General features: G+C 43.4%; 1 protein-coding gene across 1 annotated transcript in view; it reads left to right on the plus strand.

Moving 5' to 3' along the window:
* The first annotated feature begins 5731 nt into the window (after nucleotides 1-5731).
* PALMD (palmdelphin) overlaps nucleotides 5732-27773 on the plus strand; it is a 54219-nt gene continuing 32177 nt past the window's right edge. The window contains exon 1 of the mRNA XM_083620692.1: nucleotides 5732-5866. The gene's annotated coding sequence lies outside the window, so the exon portion shown is untranslated. The remainder of the gene's footprint in view (nucleotides 5867-27773) is intronic.

The raw sequence follows: 27773 nt of genomic DNA on the forward strand, positions 1-27773 counted from the left end.
CACTGACACCAACATGTCCGTCATTCCTTGTAAAATTCATTATAAAAGCATCACAAGTCCAGCCATGTAGGAGCAACACTGCATGCTGCTACATAGGAGGCCTAACGGTCCATTCCATCGCTCCACTGGCAGTGTATGAATACCAGTGAATTCTGGCAACACAGACAAGGAACTGCTTTTGCAAGATGAGAATGGGCTCCGATCATACGATTGTAGCATTTGTTCTCTAAGGAAGCAGTTCTCTTAGAGATAATACTTGTACTATACAGAAGCAAGGAAAGGAAGCCTAGCATTAACTTAACAGAAAGAAGAATGGTTTCTATTTGCACCTTACTGACCTTCACATGATGTCTAGGCAGCTAATTTCACCCCACTATTTAATTTATAATGGAAGAAATTGGCCTCTTAGCTAGCCACATTTTGGGCAGGTTAACTAAGGCAGCAGAACAGTTATAACTAATAAATCTCAACTGGAAATCCTTTGCTGGTCTGCAACAAGCAGCATGAGATTTATAATTTTGGGTCACTTACTGTATAACTGTATTTCTTAATGGAGCATAATTCTGAAATATCTATTTGCCTAATACAGTTCCTTTAATAATATTAATAAAGTTCACTTTAAACCGTTTAGCTTTCTCCCAAATTCTTCTAAGCTTATAAGAGATTTCCACTTTTGCAATCAATGAAACACTTCCTATTGCCACTATGTATGGCAGAATCAAGGGGCAGAAATCACGGAATTGTAGAGTTGGAAGGGATCTTGAGGGTCCTGCAATGCAGGAATCTCAACTAAAGCATCCATGACAGATGGTTATCCAACCTCTGCATGAAAACCTCCAGTGAAGGAGAATTCGTCACTTCCCAAGGGAGTCTGTTCTACTGTCCAACAGCTCTTACTGTCGGAAAGATATTCCTGATATTTAGTTGGAATCTCCTTTCTTGAAACTTGAATCCACGGGTTTGTGTCCTAGTCTCTGGATTAGGAAAGAAAAAGCTTGCTCCATCTTCTATGTGATAGTTCTTTAGATAGTGAAAGATGGCTATGACATCTCCTCTCAGTCTCTTCTTTTCCAAGCTAAACATATCCAACTCTCTCAAGCGATCCTCATAAGGCTTGGTTTCCAGACCTTGATCATCTTGGGCACCCTCCTCTGCACACATTCCAGCTTGTCAATACCCTTCAATTGTGCTCCAGGTGTGGTCTAACCAAGGCGGAATAGAGCTGGACCTTTGATCAGGACACTCTACTTCTGTTGATGCAGCCTAAAATAGCATTAGCTTTTTTTGCGGCTGCATCACACTGTTGTCTCTAGCTTGTGGTCTGCGAAGACCTCTAAATCCTTTCCACATATACTACTGGCAAGCCAGGTGTCCCCCATCTTAAATTTCTGTAGCTGATTCTTCCTGCCTAAGTATAGAACCTTACGTTTGTCCCTACTGAAATTATTTTGTTTGTTTGGGCCCAATCCTGCAATCTGTTCAAGTCAGTCTTCTTGAATCCTGATTCTGTTGTCTTTAGCTCCCAGTTGGTGTCATCTGCAAATTTCTTCATCCAAGTCATTTATAAAGACATTGGACAACAACGGGTCCAGGACAGAACCCTATGGCACCCCACTTTTCACTTTTTTCCAAGATGACGAGGAACCATTATCATTTATCAGTTTCAGGCAGGTCTAATGACCTTAAACTGGTCATCACATAGTAGTTCAGGAATTGCCAATACAGTGCTTGCGAACACCACAAAAAGGTGTCAGTAACTATCTCATCAAATTTCTATAGTGAATGGGTGACGGTTTCATCTTCCTGCTCAGTTCCAGTTTTCTCAACCTCTCCTACACATCCTTCAATTATGTTCACTTCCATGAGACTGGAAAAGCAGAATTTAAATGATGAGATAATATGACCGTTCTGAAGAAACTGATTTTGGCCATTTGAGCTAGCCAGGGGATGTGCACTTGTACTAGGTTTGAACAAGACCCATTCAAACTGTTTTAGAATTACAAGCAAACCGCATGAGTTGGCATATCGACCCATTTCTTAATGTCAGCGAGTTGGCGGTACGTAGTAGCAAAACCAACACAGGCATTGAAGAATCAGGTCTTACCCCCAAGTAAATGGCTAAAGGATTGCAGCCTAAATCAGGCCCAACTGATCATTCAGTATCACTAAAATGCACATTTAAATTTAATCAACAAGATCCACTTATTAAAGGGGAGTTGATTGGTTAAAGGTGAAGCAACTAATCAGCTATCATTTACTAATAAAAAGCTGGGAGAGATATCAACAACTGACAGTGCAAGCCAAAACACATCTACTCAGAAGTAAGCTCCACTCGGTCCAATAGCACTTACTCCCAGGTAAGTGTGTAGAGCACTGCAGCCCTAATTTACTGACATAACCAGCTTGACAAACTCTTGCTTTATTTAGTTCTTCACAGCTCTAGTTCCTAATGTAGCTGAAAAGCTTCCGTCAGCTGTTGTTGTAATACTGACCTCTACGTTTCCATGGTAGCTCTCATATTGCCATCTTTGTCAACAATCTGCTTCCAGTTCTAATTTGATCAGGCTCGTGCTATTAATAGAAAGATTCTGCAGGCAGCTATTCTATTCATCTTCTTTCAAATCCAAGGAATGGTTATTGCTGAAAATCAAATTTTGGTTAGCACTATTCTAGTCAGGTTTCAATAGCTCGTTGTTGTTCTACTCTCAGGAACAATTCGCACTATCCTTGAAAAGGTTCCTGCTCTCCAGCCTTGTGTGTGTGTGTGTGTGTGTGTGTGTGTGTGGTTTTCTCCACCCAGGTTCAAACTGCCTCTTTTTCCCTCTCTAGATACACACTCACACACAGAGCTCTGACAAGCTCATTTCGGTTTGTCATCTAGGAACATCAACTGGCCATCAGGATCCATCAGTGTGAGAAAGATTTGATCCAACAAAGTTGTCCTCTTAGTACAAGAACTTCTGCCTGTACAATGGGACTCTCCTTGTGCACCTCCACCCCATAATCTGTTCTGGGGAGTTCCCTCTGGAGCAGATTGAGGGGGATGCCAGGAAGAGGAGATGGGTAGAGGGTTGGGAGAAGGTTAGAAGGTTACAGAGAGGATAGGAGTAGCAGGTGATGCATGTAATTATCCAGAACAGCCTGGTTTGTCTTGGTAAGGAAAAGATGAAATGAACTGTATTATTTCCATGTTTTTTTAAGGTTCTTTTTATTTTACAGTGCATTTACGAGCAATTCTTTTTTTCCAAGGCTACACAGTACTGACACCTTCCCTCTCCCCCCCCCCCAAAAAAAAATGTCAAAAGTGTGACACTTACTGTAACAATTGCATTGTCAGTACTGGCCCTTTTTTCCTTTAGGAAAAATAAAGCACTGGTGTGTGTGTGTAATATTTGTAGCCTGCCTTGGAATCCCTTTGCCAATGAAGAGTGGGCTATACTTTCTGCAAATAAATAAATAAAACAGATGGCCTCTCGCATCTCTCTATCCTGTTTTTGTGCAGGAGAGATTGGGAGCAGCGTTTTGCTGAATTCCTCCAAAAGGAGGAGAATTTCAGCGACCATTTTTCAAGATTGTCGCTCACCGTTCATGGAGGTAGCAGTTGGTGGAACATGGGATGGGCTCCCCTGCTGCATCTGCACTGCCCTGAGCTCCTCTCTGCCTTGCTTGCTCCTTCCCCTCTCCCTCTAGGTAACCAGCAGTGATGCACAGCCTTTGGAAGTCAGGTGAGCAGTGTTGCAATGCCCACATTGCCTCAAATACTGCAGTGCCTGAACCACCATGTTGGCCACTCTTCTTTCCTAAGAGTGTTTGTGTGTTTGCTGCAGTGATGACAGCAATTGTGCTAGATCCTCAGTGATGTTCTAGATGTAGCATCGTTCCAGGGCACTGAGGAGGGGAAATGGCAACTGCTGCCCCCTCCCCCCAAAAAATATCCAAAACCAGTGGAGAATATTCAAGAAAATTCTGTAGGGTGGCCTCTCTCTCTCTCTCTCTCTCTCTCTCTCTCTCTCTCTCTCTCTCTCTCTCTCTCCTGAGTAAGAAAAAGAAATCTATGGTGGGAAATGGTGGCTCAGCTTTAGAATCATATAACTGTAAGGGGTCCCAGGGGTCATCTATACAATGCAGGAATCTCAACCCGCTGTCCCCCATCCAATTTCAAACCAGACCAGACCCTTCTCAGCTTGGCAAATGTGCTCGCATTTTCATTGCTGCACCAGTGGTGTTCACCATCAGAGAAAGCTCTGAGAAGATAGAACTTTCAAAAACTTAGAGATTCCTAAGTATCATTAGAAGAAAAGAACACAAGAACAGCCCTCCTTGAACAGCTCAAACCACCCAGTTTTCCCAGCAGCCAGCCAGATGCCTGTAGGAAGGCTGCAAGCAAGACTCGAGTGCAATAGCCCCGCTGTGATTCCCAGGCACTTTGCTTCTGACAGTGGAGGGAGAACATAGCCATTATAGTAGCCATTGATAACCCATCCTCAAATCTTCTTTTAAAGTCATCAGAGTTGGTGACCACCACTACAGTTTAGGGAAGTGAAATCTAAGGGGGTGGTTTCAGTCAGAACTCACCAGAACTCAGTTTGGGCACCTCTCAGTTTGGCGCCATTGTAATTATGAGAGAACAAGGGAGGTGTTCGTGGTGAGTTCCAGGACCTCTTTTCCTAGAAAAATAGCACTGGTGAAATCCATAGATCATCTGGAGACCATCTGCTAACCACAAGTTCCTATTGAAGAAACATCAGCTGATCAACCTGAGCTATTAACACTTGGGTAGGCAAACTAAGGCCCGGGGGCCAGATCCGGCCAATTCGCCTTCTAAATCTGGCCCGCAGATGGTCCGGGAATCAGCATGTTTTTACATGAGTGGAATGTGTCCTTTTATTTAAAATGCATCTCTGGGTTATTTGTGGGGCATAGGAATTTGTTCTTTTTTTTTTTCAAAATAGAGTCCGGCCCCCCACAAGGTCTGAGAGACAATGGACCGGCCCCCTGCTGAAAAAATTTGCTGGCCCCTGTATTAACAGCAACCCTTCTAACAAAGCAATGGATAGGCAGCAACAGCAAAAGTCGTAGCACTCAATCTTGTCTGCTGCATTTGAAGAAAATGAACACCATGGAAAGCTTTCACTTTCCACAAGGGGGAGACTTCACCTCACTGGATATGCGTTGTTCATTTGAAATGAAACTTCAGTGATTTTCTATGGAAGCACAACCAGAATTTTGAATGTATCAATTACAGGGCTTTTGATGTGACTTCATTAGTTTTCCAAAGAAACATCTGAAAACATGTGTCACAAATTTGTCGGGTACGATTTTAGCTGCATCTTAACTGGCAGTGCTGCAGCTGGATATCTCTGGGGTTAAAAGTGACTAGGCTACTCAAATTCAAAATCCATGAGTCATTGTTATTTCTGTTTTGGCAATGGGCCAGAACTTTCTGCACATCAAAAGCAAGATGTTAACCTTCCCTGGGTCTTTCCTGGGTCATCTCGCCTGCTGTTCACCAGCCTTGACTCAAGATTTGCCCAGGCATACATTCCCGTCAGTTCATGATTGCATTCAAACCCTAAATTTACCGAGGTTAAATATTTACTAATCTGGTTTAGTGTGCAGCTGTCATGTTGAAATCAATAACAGATTGGTGATATTATGCTTGCTATGCCAGCAGGTGCCTCTCCCGTAAATTAGATACTTACGTCAACAAAACCCAATAGCAGTCAGATGCTAGCCTTCATTATTACAGATTCGAAGTTCCCTACGTACACTCTGACCCGATGTCATTTGCAGTGTGGCACCAATAACTGCTGCAGCAGTGCAAGGCAATTCCTTGGATTAATCACTGCTCTGCGAAGGCACAAAGGTAAGAGATGGGGTGTTTCATGCTATTTGCAAAAAGAGAAACAGATGTATGAACAAGGTTTTTGCCTAGAGAATTATACTGTATGACTCTGTATGAGGTTTTCTCATTTCTGTTGTGGTTGGGTAGCATAGCTGTCAACTTTCCCCTTTTTTCAAGGGAAATCCCCTTATTCTGAATAGGATTCCTCGCAGGAAAAGGGGAAAGTTGACAGCTATGTTGGGTAGTGCAAGACCAGCAGGATGTACCCAACTCATCGAGACTTTACTCCAGCTTTCATAGGCTGCCTCTTCGATCATCACCATACACACCTGTGACAGCCCATTCAAAGAGGACCCCCTACTCTGGATACTTCCTGGGAAGAAAAAAACATCCAACGTAGGGGTCTACCCAAGCTTTCCTGCTGCCCCTGTTACATAAGAGTGTGAGGGTTCTCAATCTTTTAATGCAAATGATATAGGGTAGAAATCAGGAACCTGTGATTTTCCAGACATTGTTGGATTCCATTTCTCATCAGCTCCAGCCGGCACAGCTGATGGTCAGAAATGATGGGAGATGGAGTCCAACAACAGCTGGAGGACCACAGGTTCCCCATCCCTGATACAGGGACACCAAGCTATATTTGTGATGATGCAGCCAGGATACACAAAGAAGGTGTCATACATATCAGGTGTCATCTGTAAGCAGGGGTGCCAACTTGAATAAAATATGGGGGGGACAGGTAAACCCCACCCCACATAATCGATCACATGACGCGGCACGCACACACCATTTGAATGGCAATACCCATCAACTGGGGGAGGGGGCTGGCCCCCTCAAATATTTTATGGGGGAAGCGAAGGGATCTCAGCCCCTAGGAGTTGGCTCCTATGTCTGTGGCATAAATACACATAGGTAAATAAAAAGTAAATACAGTGGTACCTCAGGTTACAGATGCTTCAGGTTACAGACGCTTCAGGTTACAGACTCCACTAACCCAGAAATAGTACCTCGGGTTAAGAACTTTGCTTCAGAATGAAAACAGAAACTGTGTGGCGGCAGCAAGTGGCCCCATTAGCTAAAGTGATACCTCAGGTTAAGAACAGTTTCAAGTTAAGAATGGACCTCCAGAACGAATTAAGTACTTAACCTGAGGTACCACTGTACACTGATTCATGGGCCACTATGGTTTCGACAAATACATTCCAAATATCATTACATTTGTCCATATATAATTTCCATCTGAAAGTGATCTGTTCATGGGTTACAAGCTTTGGTGTGTCATCTATCCATTGATTGAAGGAGGCTGTCCATCAAAAGGAAGAACGTGCATACTTCCCCTAACTGCCTTGCAACAAGAATATGGCATCTGCTGCTGAATTTTGCTGTGTTTTCTTTTGACAAACCAAGGGGAAATGGCCAGCGACTCAATGCCACCTGGAAGCTGGAATGTAGAAATCTAGTGCCTAAAGCTTTACAATGGAGGGATCACTGCTGCTATCAAGAGCACTGTGTGTTAACAGGAAGGGAAGGAGGAACCTGAAAGACATATCACACAAGCTTTCCTCAACCTGATGCCCTCCAGATATTTTTGGACCACAGCTCCCATCATCCCTGCCCACTGGCCATCCTGGCTGAGTTTGATGGGAATTGGAATCCAGCAGCACCTGAGAGACACCAGGTTGTGGAAGACTGCACAGCATAATCTCAACAAAGACGAAGGCCCGTATCTGAAAGGACAGGTTAAATTGAAAACCAATCTTAGAAGAACCTGAAATTGAGTCTGCATAATTTATGGTGAACTTTAATGGGCTCTTTTTCTCTAGGTGGCGTGAAGTCACTGAAATGAAATACATTTGCGGCAAAGATTATTTAATTGCTTTGCAATTTAAATTAAACCATGATATATGTCTCAGAAATATCCATTTTACTTGTGTCTGTTTAGCAGGCCTCTGTTTTATTACTTATTTATTAGCTTAAAAGGTTTTAATTTTAACTTTCAATTGAAAAATTCAGAGTGGTTTATAATAAATCTGTTGTATCAGATGGGCATGGGATTATACTTAGAATTCTTGTGTTTCCCTTCTTTTTTCCTTCCTTGCTCTGGTTCTTTATTATTATTTTGAAGTACATTAGTTTTGCCCTCAATCTATAATGATTACTGGGGAAGGAATAAAGGAACATCCTCTAATATGATTTACATTATTCAGGTATGTTAACAGAGCATGAACACAGTAAGTTTAGACACTCCTTTCATTAAATGGATGCCATTTAATACGCTTTCCCTCCTGGAATCATAAAATCATAGAACTGTAGAGTTGGAAGGGACCACAAAGGTCATTCCCTGCAGTGCAGGAATCTTTTTGCCTGATGTGGGACTTGAACCCATGACCTTGAGATTAAAAGTCTCAAACCCTACCAACAGAGCTCTCCCTATCCAACAGCATTGCCTTATATAGGCTTCCGACTATTAACGGAATGGCCTGAACTTCAATTACGAGCACCACATGGGAGATGGCTTAGATGGGAGTTGATACTATATGTGAGATACCCTCCACCATAAGTGGTATCTCTCAGGGACCATGCTGAGGAGGGCTGCACTGAGGAGGAATGGTGGGAGCCTCCCCCTCCCCCTGCTCCTGATCAGGATCCTGAATCTTCCCAGAAGCAGGACAGTATAGATTTGGAAGAGTGGTTTGCAGAAGGACATAGTTCAGAAGGCAGAAGCTGGGAAGTACAGCGGTACCTTGGGTTACAGACGCTTCAGGTTACAGATGCTTTAGGTTACAGACTCCGCTAACCCAGAAATAGTACCTCGGGTTAAGAACTTTGCTTCAGGATGAGAACAGAAATCGTGCTCCAGCAGCACGGCAGCAGCAGGAGGCCCCATTAGCTAAAGTGGTGCTTCAGGTTAAGAACAGTTTCAGGTTCAGAACGGACCTCCAGAACGAAAAGTACTTAACCTGAGGTACCACTGTACTGGAAGGGGAACAGCTAAGAGGAGAAGCACTGGGAGAGAGAGAGAGTTAACAGACACACTGTCTCTGGAAAGTGTCCATCTGCTCAGCCCCAGGTCAAGAAGAGCAGATAAGGTGGCAGCACAGGAAAGCACAGTGGTTGAGAGATCAGGTTACAAGACGCGGTAGTGATGTGGGTGACTAGGGAGGAAGTGGGTGCACCTTCATTCCTAGGAAATGGATTCTTTGTTCCCTCGCTGTGATCATTAAAGCTTCTAACTGGTAAGAATACTCCTTTCGGTTTGTTCTGCTTATCTTCTGCCAAAGGGGGAAGGAACCCTATTCCCTGAAGCCTGACATATCCATTGCCAATGAGGGGAACATTACTGACTGCATTTAGTCTCACTGCATTTGGACGTTCCAAACTTAAACTGCTGATAATTTCAAAGAGGATTAACTCTTGATATACTATTTGATGGGCAAAACAATTCAACCCCATGATCTACTACCCTAGAGGTGGCTTTGATGAAGGAGAGGTGTCCCTCTGCCCAGCTCCACCAGTGTGAAGGGTCCTGCTCCACCTGTATAAAGATGAGTAGAAGCTGCTGTCAACAGTATGCCTATTAGCAGTAGCCTTTTGTATGCTGCCTCCATAGCTCACAGATCTAGTGGGATTTGAGACCAAATGGTTCATCCCTACTGCACAAATTTATTGGGGGGGGGGCGTGTAGCACATTTTTTTTCTCAGTTTCAACACAAAGTGCCCCAATAGATCCAGGCATTTCAAGTCACCAGAAACAGATGAATATCTGAAAAAGCATATTGGGGGGGGGGGATTCTGCATGTGTTCTCCAAATGCTACAGGCTCCCTGAAGGATCTTTGGCACAGCCAACATTTGATGTCTAGGGCTGGTGTCCTTATAAAAACAATTGGGTGAAACAAAAGGGGATTCCTGAGCTACTCTGCATTTTTGCTGCATGGAACCATCCATGTGCTTTCAGGTATTTCCATTCATGGCTATTTTGAACATTCACACACTAACAAAAGCATTTGTGAAATGCTACTGCTATGGAATGCAAGCAGGAAAACTATACAAGATGCAGGGCCTGTCAGGAAACAGTCAGATCAATAAAACTACTTCCGTTTCTTTCCCTCCTTCCATATATTATTATCAGGGCTTTTTTTTTCAGCCGGCACTCACAAGAACTCAGGTGGGCGCCATTGCCATTATAAGAGAACAAGGGAGGCGTTCGTGGTGAGTTCCAACACCTCTTTTTTCTAGAAAAATAACACTGATTATTATTATTTATTTTATTATTTATTAAATTAGTATACAACCCTTCACCCACAGATCTCAGAGCGGTTCACAACATAAAAATATATATGATAACTTCAGCAAACTATCAAATGTAAAAATCGAAAACAGCAATATGCCAGTAGATGACACAGATAGAAAGAACAAGAGTGTTCCAACCCAGTTTGTTCAGATTTGAAAGTAGGGATGGGAAATGAGTTTCAGCCAGTGGGCCAAATCCTAATACCCCTCCCCCAATATCTATATGGGCCACTTTGACAGGTGAGCAGAGCCTGTCTATCACCTGACATCGCCATGATGTCAGCCAAAGTCTTTCCCTTTGCAGACCAGCTTCAATTCAAGCCAGTCCACAAAGGGAAGATGTTCACTTGCCTGTCGGTTTTGAAATCAAGCTTCTTGGGCAAAGGAAGCATGGTTTGCTGCATGCCCACTCGGGGAGCTCTTGAGAGGAGCCAATCCCAGTAGGGCTTGCACTGGGTGAGAAATACTTTAAAAGATCCTGACTACAGACCTTGCTTGCCCAGGGACAACTGGGATTTGTTGAGATATAAGAATTGGGATATAGCATAATGTAAAGCAGAGACATCACCTTGCCAACAAAGGTCCGTATAGTTAAAGCTATGGTTTTCCCAGTAGTGATGTATGGAAGTGAGAGCTGGACCATAAAGAAGGCTGATCGCCGAAGAATTGATGCTTTTGAATTATGGTGCTGGAGGAGACTCTTGAGAGTCCCATGGACTGCAATAAGATCAAACCTATCCATTCTGAAGGAAATCAGCCCTGAGTGCTCACTGGAAGGACAGATCGTGAAGCTGAGGCTCCAATACTTTGGCCACCTCATGAGAAGAGAAGACTCCCTGGAAAAGACCCTGATGTTGGGAAAGATTGAGGGCACAAGGAGAAGGGGACGACAGAGGACAAGATGGTTGGATAGTGTTCTCGAAGCTACCAACATGAGTTTGACCAAACTGCGGGAGGCAGTGGGAGACAGAAGTGCCTGGCGTGCTCTGGTCCATGGGGTCACAAAGAGTCGGACACGACTAAGCGACTAAACAACAACAACAACAACAACAACAAAAATGATGTCAGTTACGGAGCAGATGGGTGCAGCTTGGGGAAAACGACCTGATGGGCCAAATTAGGATCCCTATGGGGCCTAATTGGTCCCACAGGTCAGGGTATCATACCACAAGAAAGAAAGAAAGAAAGAAAGAAAGAAAGAAAGAAAGAAAGAAAGAAAGAAAGAAAGAAAGAAAGAAAGACAATGCAAAATAGAAAAGAAATGGGACAGACTTAGGCAGAAGTGATGTCATCTCCACCCATAGGTTCCCATATGCTAGGGTAATCAACGTGGCTCCCTCCAGATGTTTTTAGACTATGACTCCCATCATCCCTGACTATTTGCCATGCCTGTTGGTGCTGATGGGAGTTCATGTTGGCTATTCCTACACTGTGCAGTTCCCAACAAACCCACCAAGATCTAATCAGCTGTTATTTTGTGTCATGTATTGGCACCGTCAATCCCATCCAGCTCACAGATTCAGCACACTCTTTTTAAGTATTTATTATTTTAGGACTTAGAATTTAGGTGAAAACATGTACCTATGTTTAAATTCCTGTCCTTTAACAGATTAAAAATAGCACAGTTCCAATGACTTCTTGGAGACCACCGAAAGGGACTGTAATTAAGTCTTCACTAGTGATAAATGGTAGTAAGGCTCTCATGGACAGAATATTCACCTCCTGCTTTTGTAGCATATTTTAGCTAAAGCCAGCTGGTTGGTGCTAGCATCCAGCAGGGACATGGGAAAATCCCCCGAGGGCCTCATGCCTACTGGGTGGTGAGGAGCTCACAGAAGCAAAGCGAGAGATAATTCCCTCCCAGAAATATGTGTGCGTTGCTCATTCACATGCAAATGCCCTGGGTGTTCTGTGAGCTCCCAGCAATTGTAGGGAATCGACACTGTCCTAATTTTGAGAGCTGGCTGTATTCATGGCGAGCCTTTGTGTTCATTTTCTATGAAGAATGTAATTATGTGTGTTTTCCATAGAGCAGACTGGCAGCACAAGAGCCTCCATTCAGCAGAAAGCTTTCCATTAGGGCGTGAACAGATAAAGTCAGCCGTCAGGGCCAAGGAAACAGTGAGTCAGAAAATATAGCAGCAATTGTTACGTAAGGCAGAGAGACGTGGAAAGAGTCACGAGTGTGTTCCTGTCAATCTCGGAGGACGAGGGTTTGCACATCAACTGGATATCAGGTGCGAGCGCTGCTTGGTAGCTCGTTCTGTGTTTGCCGGTAAATATTTGCACACTACATCAATGGAATGCCATGCATTTGGCTTGCATGTGCAACTCGCCTGGCCTATAAGCTGCCTGAGCTCAAGTTGGACTAAAGAAGCATGCGCAGCTAATGAGATCATGCTGGAATTTCACTTAAGGACCCACAGATGTAAAAATGGCCAGCCACCCATTCTTCTTCAAAGCAGACATCAAGCAGCCGTGAGGAAAGACTGAAGGACATCTGGGACTTATACAGCTCCAGGGAAGTCCAATTTATACAGGAAACAGTTGAAAGGATCCATGCACAGCCCATTATATTCCGTGCAATGTACCTATTATGGCCCAAATGCATGTTCAGCCCCTCCTGGTGGCACAGCAATTAAACTGCTAGCACATTTGCAAAGCTAAGCAGGGCCTGGTATGGTTTCAAGCTGGATGGGGGACTGCATGTTGAGATACCTGCATTGCAGGGACTGGACTCAGGATCCCTTCCAACTCAACAATTCTATTATTCTATGGTTCTATGAACTTCCATGGTGTATATGAGACCATAACCTACTCATAAAGGTTGTATTTTGGAAGATGCACTGCTGGCACACTAATGTTACACACAGATGTGACAGCACATGTAGAAAGTGCATTTAAACATAGAAAGACACACATGGGAAGCTTGGCTGATTAAGGGTTTTCTACATAACCAGAATCCTGTATGCATCAGGACTGATCTATGTGCACATGAATTAGTTTTCTTTATCGAGTACATTCTGCTCAGCCAAAGGGGAAGATCCCATCAGATCACTGAGATTAAAGCAGTATGCAGGTTTATCACAACCTGTAGGAGGAAAGGAACTGAAGAGACTTATGTATCTGCTGACCAACCATGTTTCTACAAAGCAGGTCTCTATACAAATGAATTAAAGGTGTGTAATGATTTGATGTAGGACCAAAAGAGGCATTGGCCCACAATATACAGAAAAAGAATCAAGTGCTCTTGCTGTCTTCTCACCAGCAGGCACACATGTCTGGGCATGCTGAATGGCAAAAGGGGGGGAAGCTAGGACAGGCATGGGGAGGGAGTTCAAGTTGTTGTCTAGCAATCTTGTGACTTGCCAGTGAAATATACTGATCTGGCTGTAAAGAAAAGTGGACTTCTAGCAGAGGTTTAAGAGGCTTCTTGACTCAACTCAGAATGTGAAATGCCTTCTGAAGAAGGATCCACACAAGATTACAAAACTAATTTCTTCTTCTTCTTCTTCTTCTTCTTCTTCTTCTTCTTCTTCTTCTTCTTCTTCTTCTTCTTCTTCTCAGCCAGCTGGACTAAGAAGTCTAATCTGAAAAGACTTAATTTTCCTTTCACCGTTCAAAAGAGCCTATTGTGTTTGCAGTAGATTTATTCTAAAACATTTCCTTTTGGCTTATTGCCAGCTACATCTCTGAGTTATCCATTGCTATTCTCTTCATATTCTTATTGTTCCATCCAAATTAATTGCCAGAACACTTGGGATTCCCATTTAAAATTCATTGCATTTTAATTTTCTTATACTCGGCGAAATTTGTCGACATCTATTCTATGAATAACACCAAATTCTGAACCAAAATGGGAAGAGAGAGACAACGGCCTTCCTTGCTCAAATCTGAGAAAGCCCAGTTCCAACAGCGGGGCAAAAGGAGATGAGAAAAAGCATGTTGTGTTTAATAATGATACGTGCACATTTTTAGCCTGAGTATTTATAAAGATGAAGAAAGGGGAAAGAGCATTATCTGAAAAACAAACCTTCATGATATGTACAAGGCCAGTCAACTAAAAGAACAGACGTTCTCTTGGAGGAGGAGAGCTCCAACTTTCAGCCCTCCAAATGTTGATAAACTACAAGTCCCATCATCTTGGACCATCGCTTTTGATGGCTAATAGGAACCACGGAGAACAACATCTACAGGACCATAGATCAGGCCACCACCCACTTCTCGTGGACATTTTCAAAGACAATCTTTTGTCTTCAGCCAGCAAACATCTTAGTTGGGAGCAGGGGCAGCGTCATACAGTACCTGCATTACCTCACAGGCATAACGAGAGCCAGTGTGGTGTAGTGGTTAAGAGCGGTAGACTCGTAATCTGGGGAACCGGGTTCGCGTCTCCGCTCCTCCACATGCAGCTGCTGGGTGACCTTGGGCCAGGCACACTTCTTTGAAGTCTCTCAGCCCCACTCACCTCACAGAGTGTTTGTTGTGGGGGGGAAGGGAAAGGAGAATGTTAGCCGCTTTGAGGCTCCTTCAGGTAGTGATAAAGCGGTATATCAAATCCAAACTCTTCTTCTTCTCTTCTATATATGTTGTGTGCAATCACAACTTGGATGTACATTGCTTGATATTGTTTTATTATAGTGTTTATTGGAAGCAATAAAAATTAGTTTTAAAAACAGACAGACAAACAAACAAATAAACTACTTCCGAAGGAAAATTATAGAATACAGTTTTATAATAGGGCTTCCAGGCCTATGTGTCAGTACAAAGTCTTAAAAGCTGATCCTGAAAATCAGGTCCTATTTGCATGCATGTTAGGAAGATAACTGCTTCCTTTGCCCACTACACCTCTGTCGTAAAGTCTGACTGTGCTTTAGATGCAGCCAACGACCTTTGGATATTGAGCCAATCTTCCAGTGCACTGAAAACAAGTCTTCCTTAGTTCAATAGGCTGTATGGCAAAAGACTGAAACCAGTGATGTCAATGAAATCTTAGGGGAGTTTACGGCAATGGAGACTGTGCTTTACACCTGGAATTTATACGTTCAGTTCCTTCCCAAAAATAAAAGCAAGATGTATTACGATTGCAGTAACAAGTAAAGGTTGGCATGACATCTGACACTTCTGTGAATGCAATAATAAATTGCTGATAACATCACATATATCCAAAATGGCCTTTCTCTTTTTTTAAAAAATAAATAAATAGTATAGTCATTGTTTAAACAAACCACTGACTTGGCTGCCCCTGATTTATATTGTTCTACATTGCAGAGAAAGGGACAGAATGTCACATAAACACATTAATCAAACATACAGACCTTAGTATGACTCATGCTAAATAACAGACCAACGTATGTTTTTTTAAAGCCCTCAATATCAGAAATCACTGAAAGTCTCTTGTGATTCTCAGCATTTTTACTCATAAGATTTTATTTTATTTTTACTTTAGCCTGTTAGCCAATGCTCCAATAGAATCTCTAATATAGAATCTCCTTTCCCCTTGTTAGGACCAGCCCAAGACATTTTGCTGCCCGAGGCAAAGATGGCTCCTCTCACATTGCATGTACAAAAGCTGACCAGACCACTAATTCAATCTTAGGTCAACTGTCATGGGGCAGTGTCTTCCACTGCACCTGAGGGCAGCAGGTTGGCTTAAGGGGCACAGGGCAGATCACAAGGCATACACAGCTCTATTATCCAAAATCTTGCTCTCCCCTCTATCCCTCAGGAGCTGCCTCCCTTCTGCCTAACAGTAGGGCTGTTCCCATCCCATGTCAAACCCACTTTCTGAAACTAATTTCCAAGGTAAATCCACCCAAACTCCAACTCCCTGGTTTGTTTCTTCTCAGCTGATAAAAACATTTCTATGTTGGAATGCTTTTTCCACTGTCAAAATGATGTGGGCTGCTCTTTGACTGGCAACTTGCTGTTGAGTTTTGGTTTGGGGCAAACACCTAGATGCCATTATGTTGTAACGAATGCCTTTGGGAAGGGAAGGCAGCTGCCAAATGTTCTAAATAAATAAGACAAGCCTCTAAAAATCTAATTTGCAAGAGGATCTTACAAAATCATTTTTTAATTATCTGGCCAGGCTATGGTTCTAATGTTTACATACCCACCCACATGAAGTAATCTGTGCTCAGGCATTAGTCTCTTAATTCTACGAGTTAGTGACACAGAACTGAACAGGGCTACTTCACATGTTATGAAGTGAGATGCTTTTTCATGGGGGCTAGGATCAATATGTAGGTCGTTTGATGGGGAAGTGTGGGCACATGCATGTACTTTTTCTGCACGCCTGTATACACATACAGTGGTACCTCGGGTTAAGAACGTAATTCATTTTGGAGGTCCGTTCTTAACCTGAAACTGTTCTTAACCTGAGGTACCACTTTAGCTAATGGGGCCTCCCACTGCCACTGCGCTGCCGCCACACGATTTTTGTTCTCATCCTGAAGCAAAGTTCTTAACCTGAGGTATTATTTCTGGGTTAGAGGAGTCTGTAACATGAAGCGTCTGTAACCTGAAGCGTCTCTATCCCAAGGTACCACTGTACTGTGGTGATCATTGGAAACCCTTGTCCCAAATCTGGTTCTCTAAGATGAACTAGCTGGATCCACTGCTGTCAATTCAGAGGGTTGAGATATCAGTGGAAGATGCAGTGGCTATGGCAACAAGATTTGGAGGACAGCAGTGTTCGAAACGCCCATTGTTCTTGGTGCATTTTGCAATAGGGAATGTCATTTGTGTGAGCAGTTTCTAAGCTCTGGGCCAGGGGTCAGCAAACTTTTTCAGCAGGGGGCCAGTCCACCGTCCCTCAGACCTTGTAGGGGACCGGACTATATTGGGGGGGGGGATGAACTAATTCCTATGCCCCACAAATAACCCAGAGATGCATTTTAAATAAAAGCACACATTCTACTCATGTAAAAACACACTGATTCCCAGATTGTCCGTGGGCCAGATTTAGAAGACAATTGGGCCAGATCTGGCCCCTGGGCCTTAGTTTGCCTACCCATGCTCTGGGCACCATACTGAGCCTAAGATTTCAGATTAAAACTGCAGAGTGGAAGGAAAAGAGGACCTTTTTCTGCCTCCCCACTTCCGGCCACTCTCTGAAGACTGGAGAAGAGACCCTCTTAAGAATATTAGGGGTTTGGGCAGGGGAAGGACTAGACCATGTGAAAAATGAACATAATATTTTAGCTGTAGTTTTGTATATTCTTGTTATAAAAAGTGCACCTAGACATTCCATTGTTGTGCCCCTAACCTCGGTTTAAGGTGTCATTTAGCTCCTAGCTTTCATATCTGTTTCTATCGCTGGAGGAGAGGGGAACTGGTGTACCATCCTCTTTCCCCTCCTCTGTGCATGCCACCCCATCCATGACCAGAGAGTTATGCATGGATTGCATGCAAAGTGCTTACACTGAGCTGCTAAAGCAAAGACTGGAGAGCCATTTGTCAGGGATGTTGCAGTTGAATCCTGGACTGCAGATCCTGCACTACGCAGGAAGATGAATTGGGCCAGATGACCTCCACAGTTCCTTTCAATTCTACAAGTCTACAGAAATCTCGCAAGAATGAATTTTTTAAAATCTGCGAAATGGTTAATGAAGCCCTGTTTAAATGATGCACACCAGTGGTGAAACAAATAGTTTTGGGATTGCATGGTGTTCTTTCGCAATTTGCAAAGCATCAAATCATGCGACTGATGGCTGTGAAATGCTGACCGCTCCATATCTACATGGGCAATGTAGATCTGCTTTTGAGAACTGCGTTCTCTGTCTCTGTCAGAACCACGGTCAGTTAATCATCTGTCCTATAGTCTCATTGCTGCTTCAGGCAATGGTTTAACAACAATCTCAGCCTGTCAATCCCTTGCCTTTATTGCACCTGATTCCACTGTCACTCCAATTTATTGCCTGCCCAGCAACTCACTTTATTTGTCAGAGGACGAAGCTCATCTATGCAGTCTGCCAGGGGAGCCAACCCAGCGATTTGTGGGCAAAGAATGCAGAAATGCACAGCTATGTACCGTTTTCTTCCCCAGGAGGTTCCTCTTTTACAACTCTTGACCAGTCTCTTATTAACAGGGGCTCTCCCCCCCCCCCCACACACACACACCTCTCTTCAGCATTGTTTCTTACTTGGACTTACTTCCAAGGTCACATCTGTCGCTGCTAATGTTCCCTTTGACTCATTTTCAGCGGATAGTACCAGAGATCCAGACAGATCTAGACTGCCAAATGCATTTACCATTCTGTTGGCTTACTGTATTACTTTCCTAGCATTTGCTTGTCACCTTGGTATGGTCACTAAAAGCAAGGTGGACCTCTATTAACATAAATTCTGATTGGGACTATGTGTTGGTTTCTCTGGGCTATAGTTTCAGGATCACAACTTTCTTCGTTTTAAGTTCTGCAGCAGCTATATCTGGGCTGAGGTTATGAACTTGCTATGGCTGAACTTGACAGGGGTGCCATTCAAATAAGATAGCAGTCCCTAGCAGTCCCCCTCCTTTTTGTTTTGGATGAAGAAACGTCCATCTAGTTCAGAATCCTACAGAAATGGCAGCCACCCAGAAAATCCTGGGAAATTTACAAGCAAGATGTGAAGGCAACAAGCCTTCCCTTTCAGTTCCACTTGGAATCAGATACTCAGAGGAACACTGCATCCAAACACAATGGATCCATTTAGCTGTCATCATGGGTACTTGCTATTGACAAATTTATCCCCACCCCACAATTATTTAATCTTTTTACCTGAAACCATCCAGGGATGTGTACACAGAGGAGAGGAAGTCCCATTACATGAGAGGAACACCACTCGTGTTGGGTACAAATCCAAGCCTTGTTTGTCACGGTCACACTACAACGTGACAGAATACTTAGAACTGGTGTCTTTAAAAGATATGTATCTTACAAACTTGCCCTTCTAAGGGCATGTCTCCATCAAGCACTGGCACTGAATGATGTCCCATTATTTCATGTTAAGCGTGCATTAGAAGACAGAAGACGGTCTCAAAACATTTCACCCACTTAATAAGAAGACAACAGGGGCTTTGATGTTTAATTGCATCCAACTAGCTTGTCTTGGTCTTTTGCTGAATGCAAAAGAATGTTTTCCAAATACATCTGAAGATGATTGTGTTGTCTGCGAAAGGTTTCTCCTAATACAAAGCCTCAGGTCCATGTTCAGTTTGTTCCAGGCAATAAGGTCTGGAACACATATTGCACATCAAAGGCCTTCTTTCATCTTCATCTAAACTATCTCAGATTTAACGCAGAAGGCCTTGGTGGAATAAACAGCACAATGGGGTTGCTTTGCTGGGCAGGCTTCTATGGCATCATCAGAATGTGAAGTACGTATTGGCCAAAGCATCTCATCCTACCGAGACGTGACGCCTCATCTCTAGGAAACCTCTGTTCAAGAAGTACACATCTAAAATTGAACTAAGCTGGATTCCTGAATTTTACTTCCTTTGCACAGTACAGTAGTACCTCGGGTTAAGAACTTAATTCATTCCGGAGGTCCGTTCTTAACCTGAAACTGTTCTTAACCTGAGGTACCACTTTAGCTAATGGGGCCTCCCGCTGCCGCCGCGCCACCAGAGCACAATTTCTGTTCTCATCCTGAAGCAAAGTTCTTAACCCGAGGTACTACTTCTGGGTTAGCGGAGTCTGTAACCTGAAGTGTCTGTAACCTGAAGCATCTGTAACCCAAGGTACCACTGTACTCTGCAAGTGGATAAAAAAGTGTTTATAACTTTACATAACTCCATTTGAACCTTCAGCAAGCCCAGGAGTTCTGTCTCATATACTTCAGTGCCAATCCTTATATGGCCAAAACAGTGCCATCCATGCACAAGAAAGAGGCATCAACATGCTTCAGGGAACCCAAAGCTTTCACAAGAGGCATAAACTGGAGAAGAGAGGTGGAACTGAGGATCCTGGAACTCTGGATCAGGAGCAATCAGGAACAATCCACATGTTGTTGCAGGTCCCATTCTTATATAACCTAGTAATTCTAGATGACTTCTCAGCTACAGCATTCACTATAAATTGACATCTCAAAACTCAGAATAATGGGAACCATCCACTACAGAAAAAGCTACTACTGGTCTTGGGAAAAATCTGTAAAACATGGAGCAAGATGCTAACCAGAAATCCATAGGTACATGCAGTGCTTTTTCAGGGCGTACTCAAGAGTACACAGTACCGGCACCTCTTTTTTGTTGTTAAAAAGTGTAACAACTTCATGGTGTGTACCAGCACCTATTTTTCTAGGGGGGAAAGCACTGGGTACATGTATGGTCTCACAGAGGGAGGGGGGGAAAGATGTTAGATATTACTTTATGAAGCTGGAGGTTGCACACAGTTTTGGCTTCTATGGCTGGGACACAGTGATAGGTCCAAAGTAACGCAGGGAGCATCATGGCTTAGTGTGGTTTTTAACAGTGGCCTCTCTGGTCCTAGTCCAGCACTCTAAGCATAGTTTGACACTGGCTGGTCTTGGCACAGTACTTTGGTGTATTATTCAGCAGAGAGGAGGAGGAGGAGGAGGAGGAGGTGGTGATGGTGGTGGTGGTGGTGGAGGAGGAGGAGGAGGAGGAGGAGGAGGAGAAGAAGAAGAAGAAGAAGAAGTAGTAGTAGTAGTTTGGACTTGATATCCCGCCTTTCACTCCCCTTAAGGAGTCTCAAAGCGGCTAACAACCTCCTTTCCCTTCCTCCCCCACAACAAACACTCTGTGAGATGAGTGAGGCTGAGAGACTTTAGAGAAGTGTGACCAGCCCAAGGTCACCCAGCAGCTGCATGTGGAGGAGCGGGGAAGCGAACCCAGTTCACCAGATTACAAGTCCACCACTCTTAACCACTACACCACACTGGTGTGCATCATTTAAACAGAGCAGAGAGGAACAGTGAGGCAGAAGCCTGAGAGAGCCAGGGGTGTGTTTCTGTTTCAAATATGTAAGGGGATCTCTACGACAAGTAGAGAATGGTGGGTGTCATGCAACCGTAGGCTAAGTGCAGAACACCACAGCACTGTTTACATTTGGACACTGCAAGGGAAAGCTCAAACGCTTCAAAACAACACCAAGAATTTCATGACGAATATGGAGCAGCCAATGTCCAGCCAGGGTGCCAGAACTGGAACAAACATCCCCTCCACCCACACCAGAAGTAACAGCCAGGGCTTTGGCTAAGGCAGAACAGGAAACTGACATGGGAAACCCAAAACCTGATTGCTGGTTTAATTTTCCTGGCAGAAGCTGCTATTAAGTTATAAGCGGAAGAGGTTTCAGTGTTAAGCCTCCCCCATAAGGGCGTCTTCTGTGTGGATGGGAGGGTAAAATACAACAGAAGTGTTTTGGAGTTGTTTTTTTCATGATCACAGTCTCAACAGAAACATATCACAAAGGCCCCAGATAATCACCGTATTTGACTTTCCCTGGCAGCCATCTATAATGAGCTCTGTACATTTCCCCCTTAATTAATAATCTTCTAATACTATTTCCTGAGGTAGTTAGGAAAGGTAATGACATTCCAAGGGGAGTGTGCTATTCTGATGAGACTGCAGGAGAAAGGCTAGTCTTAATTAAATCTGGTTTCAGAAGCTGCCAGTTCTTTATCACAAAAACACTGTGTGTGGATGTCAGCCCCTAGACAGCTGTTTCCTCCATCTAAGGCTGCAAGGGAGGGGAGAGGAGGGATGTCTCATTAAACAGAGAAATTGACATTTAAGACTCCAGGGAAAGCCAAGAAAGCTGCAAGAATCCTTTCAAAGGAGCACATGAGCAAAAATGCAGAAATATGTTACAAGCAGTTGTGAAATGACAGGGTGGCATTCAAGGGTCAGAGTGCTGAGAAGTGTTGTTTACATGAGCAAATGACATACGCTCTGTCAGAATGGCCTACTTTTGGTGACCACGGCAATTAAGTGATGCCAATGGCGCTGGAAATCATTGCAATATGCTGAGATTTTTGTCCTTCCATGCAGAAATGTAGGGCATCGTCCAGAAGGCTAAGATTTAGGTCATATCAGCACTGAGAGACAGAGATTAAAATGAAAGTTGGAGACACAACCATTTTGTTTTTGTCATTTAATATTCATCGGCACCCGACATTTCCTATCGGCCTTAACAAAAGGAAGTCAGTAAAAGATACAAGGCCAAAGAGAATGTTTTTAGATAACATTATTATTTGCCTGCATGGTGACGTTTTTAATGCAGCTTTTGTTTCTTGTTTACTTTTCTTCTTTTATATTGATAATTCATATTTTTGATGGTTTTGTAACTTTTATTCCATTATTTCAATATTGCAAAGCCACCTTGTGAACTTTTTGCAGAACCGAAAGGCTGGAGAACTTCACTCAGTGGGGGCCAAGCTTGTATACTAGCTTCCCCCTACCTCAGTCTCTTCTGGGCATTTAGGCTTTTTCCTCCAACACCCTGACCCCTATGGCTCTTATTGAAACCCCTCGCCCCCCCCCAGTCCAACAGCAAAATGTTTGCCTTTATGAGAGAATCATTACAGCCACCATTCTGAAATTTGGCAGGCTTCATCCCCTCAGAAGAGCTCACAATGCCTGCAAATTGTATGCCATTCTGGCAAAAAAATAAAAAATCAAAGCGTTATAGGCTTGTCCTTGGTTGGTTTTTTTTAAAAAAAAAAATCAGAGTTGAAAGGTGCCCTAAATGAAAAGCCCTGGATTTATTTGCCCACAATTTGGCAGGCTTAATCCACTCTGGAGGGGCTTCTGTGCCTGTAAATTTCTTTCATTTTGGCCAAAAGTGGGGAACAATGCATTTTTAGAATTCCCATTGCAGGGAACGGGGCACCCATTTTGTACAGGGTGGGCTTGGAATCAAGAGCACAAATTGAAGCAGAAAGAACAGAGTGTGACTCAAAAACAGATCAGATTGTTTGCGGGGGGGGGGGGAATGTGGATATACAGATACAAAGTGATTCTTGGGACCTGTGCACTCCCCTTATCAAGTGCCCATTCATTACCCTGGTCCTTTCCCTGCAATGATATTTTCCAAGAAAGTGTCACCCCATCCATGAGGAGAATATTTCCAATACATATCTGGGGAAACTGCAAAAAGCTTTCAAATAGATTTCGGGTTGTCAGGTATGAGAACCATAATACAAAACATTTAAGTTATGCTTTGCTGGACATGCCAAATTGTAAACCAGCTGAACACAGATGCCGTCAAATATTTTGCTTGTAAAATTCTGAGGATAATTAGATTCAAGAAAATAGATTACTAATTCAATAAATGTACGTGTTTAACACGTATATTTATGTAAGTGGTGTCTTTTTGCTGACGAAATACTATTTGATTGCCGGAGCGATTGCCCCAGGAGCTTTTTCTTCCCTGAGCCAGCCCTGCGTGACTTTGCCAGGCTGGGGTTTGATTAGATCCCAGCCTCTCAAAGCGGCTTGGGGAGGGTGGCATGAGAAGGATGCCATGCAGCCTTCAAACACAGCCTCTCCCCTGAGGGGCTGGGATCGAATGGCACATGACTGCTGCATCCTTCTCACATTGTCCTCCCTAGAGATCACCCTCAGAAAGCCTGACCCAGACTGACCCAGAAACTCCAGCGGGTGCAGAATGCCGCGGCAAGACTCCTTACAGGGTCCTCGCCACGGGATCACATTCATCCGGTGCTATACCAGCTGCACTGGATCCCGGTGGAGTACAGGATGAGGTTCAGGTGCTGGTTTTGACCTTTAAAGCCCTATACGGCCTAGGACCCATGTACCTACGGGCCCCCCTCTTGGTATGTCCCACGGAGGACCTTACGGTCTTCAAATAAAAACATCTTGGAGATCCCAGGCCACAGGGAGGTTAGGCTGGCCTCAACCAGAGCCAAGGCTTTTTCGGCTGTGGCCCTGATCTGTCACAAGAGACTAGGGCCGTGTGGGACTTGACATCTTTCCACAGGGCCTGCAAGACAGAGCTGTTCCACCAGGCCTTCAGCCAAGGCACAGTCTGACCCCCTCCTTTGGTAATCCTCATAGAACTCTAGCCCAATGGTTGCCATTAATTTGATTCTGAATTGATTTTAGAATGAATTGGTTTTAGAATGAATTGATTTTAGAATGTATTTCAATTAATTGATCATGATTTTATGAAAACTGTGTTACTTTTACTGTCGTTAGCCACTCTGAGCTCGACTTCAGCTGGGGAGGGCGGGATATAAATAAAAAATTATTATTATTATTATTATTATTATTATTATTATTATTATAACATCTTATGTTCAAGATTGCTGTTTTATTTTTGTATGAGAATGAGGAAAGAAAGAAAGAAAGAAAGAAAGAAAGAAAGAAAGAAAGAAAGAAAGAAAGTTGACTACATATAAAAGATCCTATATTTAAAAGACAGGAGGGGAACAAGTCTGCCACAAAACACAAAGGTGACCATCATGGGACTGGTACATGCCAGTAACAGTTTTTTTAAAGTATGTCACCATTTACAGAGACCAGAACAGTTTACAGACCACAACGCTGCTAAGGAGGCCTTTTTCTTCAACTTAAAAGGTTTAACAGGGTGGTTATGAATAGAAATAGGAAGGGTGATCCACCCAGAGGAACAGAGTCACGGAAAGCTTTCTTCCAGAGGTTCAGGGCGTGGAACTTCTTGTACGAGGGAGAAAGACAAACAACATTTGCCACTTGCTACGGTGTAGGATTATCTCAGCAAATGTCCCAGGACAACGTCAAGAGAGATGTTCCCACTAGGCAGTGGGAGCTATAATCACTTAGTCCAAGGTTTTAAAATCATTTCTCAGGCAAAGACAAAACAACTATGGCTGGAAGAATCTGTCAATTTCAGTTCTCATTTTTTCAGTTTTAAGTTTGTTACATTTCCACATCAGCTTGCCATTAAAAAAAGAGAGAGAGTCCTCAAAAATGTGTCAGCATTTTAGTGTGCTCTTCTCCCAATACACCCATTTTGTAATCAGACACAACACAATGAAAGTTGAGGTGTTTTCTCATTAAATACACAAATTTAGTGTATTACTGTGGTTCACCCTTCTTGTGCTGTAGTGTTCCTGCTATGGAGGGCCCAACCAGCACCAGATTTAGGGCAGTGTTGATGCAAAATTGAGATGATCCATTTGGGGACACCAAATTTTGGCCTTGAACAGGGCATCATGTTACCAAAGATTACCCAAGTCCATCCCTGGCCCACCATCCTCCCCAAATCAAGTGTCTCTGCCTCTGTTTACATACCCCTCAGCTATCGCAGTGAAACTGGCATGTCCCATTTTTATTTTCGTGTAAGAGTATGGTGCCCATTTTGGGTGCCACAGTCTCGCCTTCTAAAAAGCGTGTCTTTCAGGACCCCGATCTCATGCAGGTCACATGACTTGTGTGGGAATGCCTTTCTGGAAGACGCATGTCGCAGTTTTTCTCTTTCTTTCTTTTATTAAAGATTTTCTTGTTTTACAGAAGTATGTGTATTGTCTCTCGTATTTTTTCCATGTAACATTTTTACAAATCAGTTTCATTTGTTGAGACATTAGGAAGAAAAGGGGTGGAAGGGGGGAAGATGGGTGGGGTCGGGTGCCGATGTTTCTATTTTGCTTAATGTATGTAGGGTTTGGTGTCAGCGTTACTTGTGCCGGTTCTCTGCTGTTCACTTGTGTTCCTTTGGTGGTGAGAGAGGTTGGGGTTGGCCTAGGGTGTGGTTGTTTGTTTGTAATTGGCTGTGGTGATCTTTGTTTTTGTGTGTGAGTGGGGTGGGTCAGGTTAGCAATATTAGCAATATTGATTTATATGCTGTTGGTGGATTATTGTCATTGTCGCAGTTTTTCACCTCGACATGCTGCAAAGACTCCTCTGCTCCGTCTGGTTCAGTACCATCATAAGAAGGTCTTGGAGCTCAGGCAACAGGCTTCCTGTTTCCTGAGGCCTGAGACCTCCTTGCAATGGTGATGAGGAATAGGCTCCAGCATGGTCAATGGTCAGCACGGATGGTCCTTAGATTGTCCATTGCTGCTTCAGACAATTGCTCGCCTTTGCCTTCTCCATCACTTTAAATGCAGTCCCATTTCCAGCTGTGTGGACCTCAGTTTTTCCTCCAAAGATCTCACAAGGCAGTGAATGTGGTTCACTACCTCACAGTTCCATCATCTCAAGAGTCTTGGACTGAGAGAAAGTGAGTGGGCCACTAGGGAGCTCCCTGGCTGACAATGTAGTCCCAACTATGTCTACTCAGAAGTAAGCCCTGCTGAATTCAATGGGGTTGGGCCACAAAACAAGTGATGACTGCATGCCACTAGAAATAAAATAAATAATAATCAAAGCATCCACCCACAGAAGAGACTGTGTATGACTCCATCTCTCCTTGACTCATTGCCCTGGCCTTGTATTCTGCTTGGAGAGGATGTGGAGATGCAGAAGGATCTGCCATCAGAGGAGGCTCACTCTGCTATTCCTACACTAGTCTACATGCTTTGGACTTCCTTTCTCCCACTCAAGCCAGGAGGCTTTCTCAGAACAGTGATTCATGGAAAAACACAGAGGCTGGGCCCTGGTGTATGTTCGCGTGTGTTTATGTATTTCAAATGCAGCTCAGTGTTTCTTGTATGCCGCCTTGGAAGGATTTATATCCCGAAAGGCAGGATATGAATTCTTGCAATAAATAAATAAAAGCATGCCTCCAATTTCCATTCAAAAATGAAAGTGATTTCGTCTCCTGATCAGCTCTTTAAAATTAAAATGTAAAAATAAAATACAACAATAATAATGTTTTATATCAGGCTTGCAGAATTGGGGGAAGCAGTCTTAGAAGATGTTAAAAGCTGTGGGTGGTGGGATATCAGGTGCAATTCTGATGTACTGGTACCAGTCTGTGCAGTTATTTAAAATTGCCTTTAGGATCAAAATATCCATATTCATGTTCAGCTGCTGGTGTTGCCATGAAAATCCCCTATGGGGTTTTTTTTTAATAATAATAATAAAGATTATCTAGTCTTCAAGAGCCCCACCCACTTCCTAATACAGTTGTTTCGTTATTTGCTCTGGTAATGCATCATGAAAGCAGACTCCTGCGGTAAAAATAATCCATTATGAAATAGAACTGAATACAAAAAGCATGCAGTGAGGGGTGGACCCCACAAAAGAATGCAATCAGCCTGCCAGATCAAATTGACTACAAATGTTGCATTCATAAGTCAACATCCGTTAGGTCAAAAGAAACGTTTGCTCAGTATCTGCTACAGAGAAACGAAGGTTGGAAACAGTTTTCAGTAGATCGTGCTTCCCAGTTTGGACAACAGGCTTGGTAAAAATAGCTGTAAAGGAAACTATTTTAATTGTCACAAATCTCACAAACTCTCTTCCAGGAATCTTACAGAGACCGTGCCTGTTGAAGTTTCTGAGCTATCTGTATGTGATATCTTGGTTATGACACCATCATAGACAAAGTGGGCTTAAGGCCAGACAAAACGACAGCTGGTCCATTTCTCCCTTTTGCCATGCAAATCCAATTCAGAATTGGATTAAAGTAAATGGTGGGGAAGGGATGCGAGTGGCGCTGTGGTCTACTGAGCCTAGGGCTTGCCGATCAGAACATCAGTGGTTTGAATCCCTGCGATGGGGTGAGCTCCCGTTGCTTGGTC

This window comes from Podarcis filfolensis (assembly GCF_964270895.1).
Source record: "Podarcis filfolensis genome assembly, chromosome: 6".
NCBI classification, from domain to species: Eukaryota; Metazoa; Chordata; class Lepidosauria; order Squamata; family Lacertidae; genus Podarcis; species Podarcis filfolensis.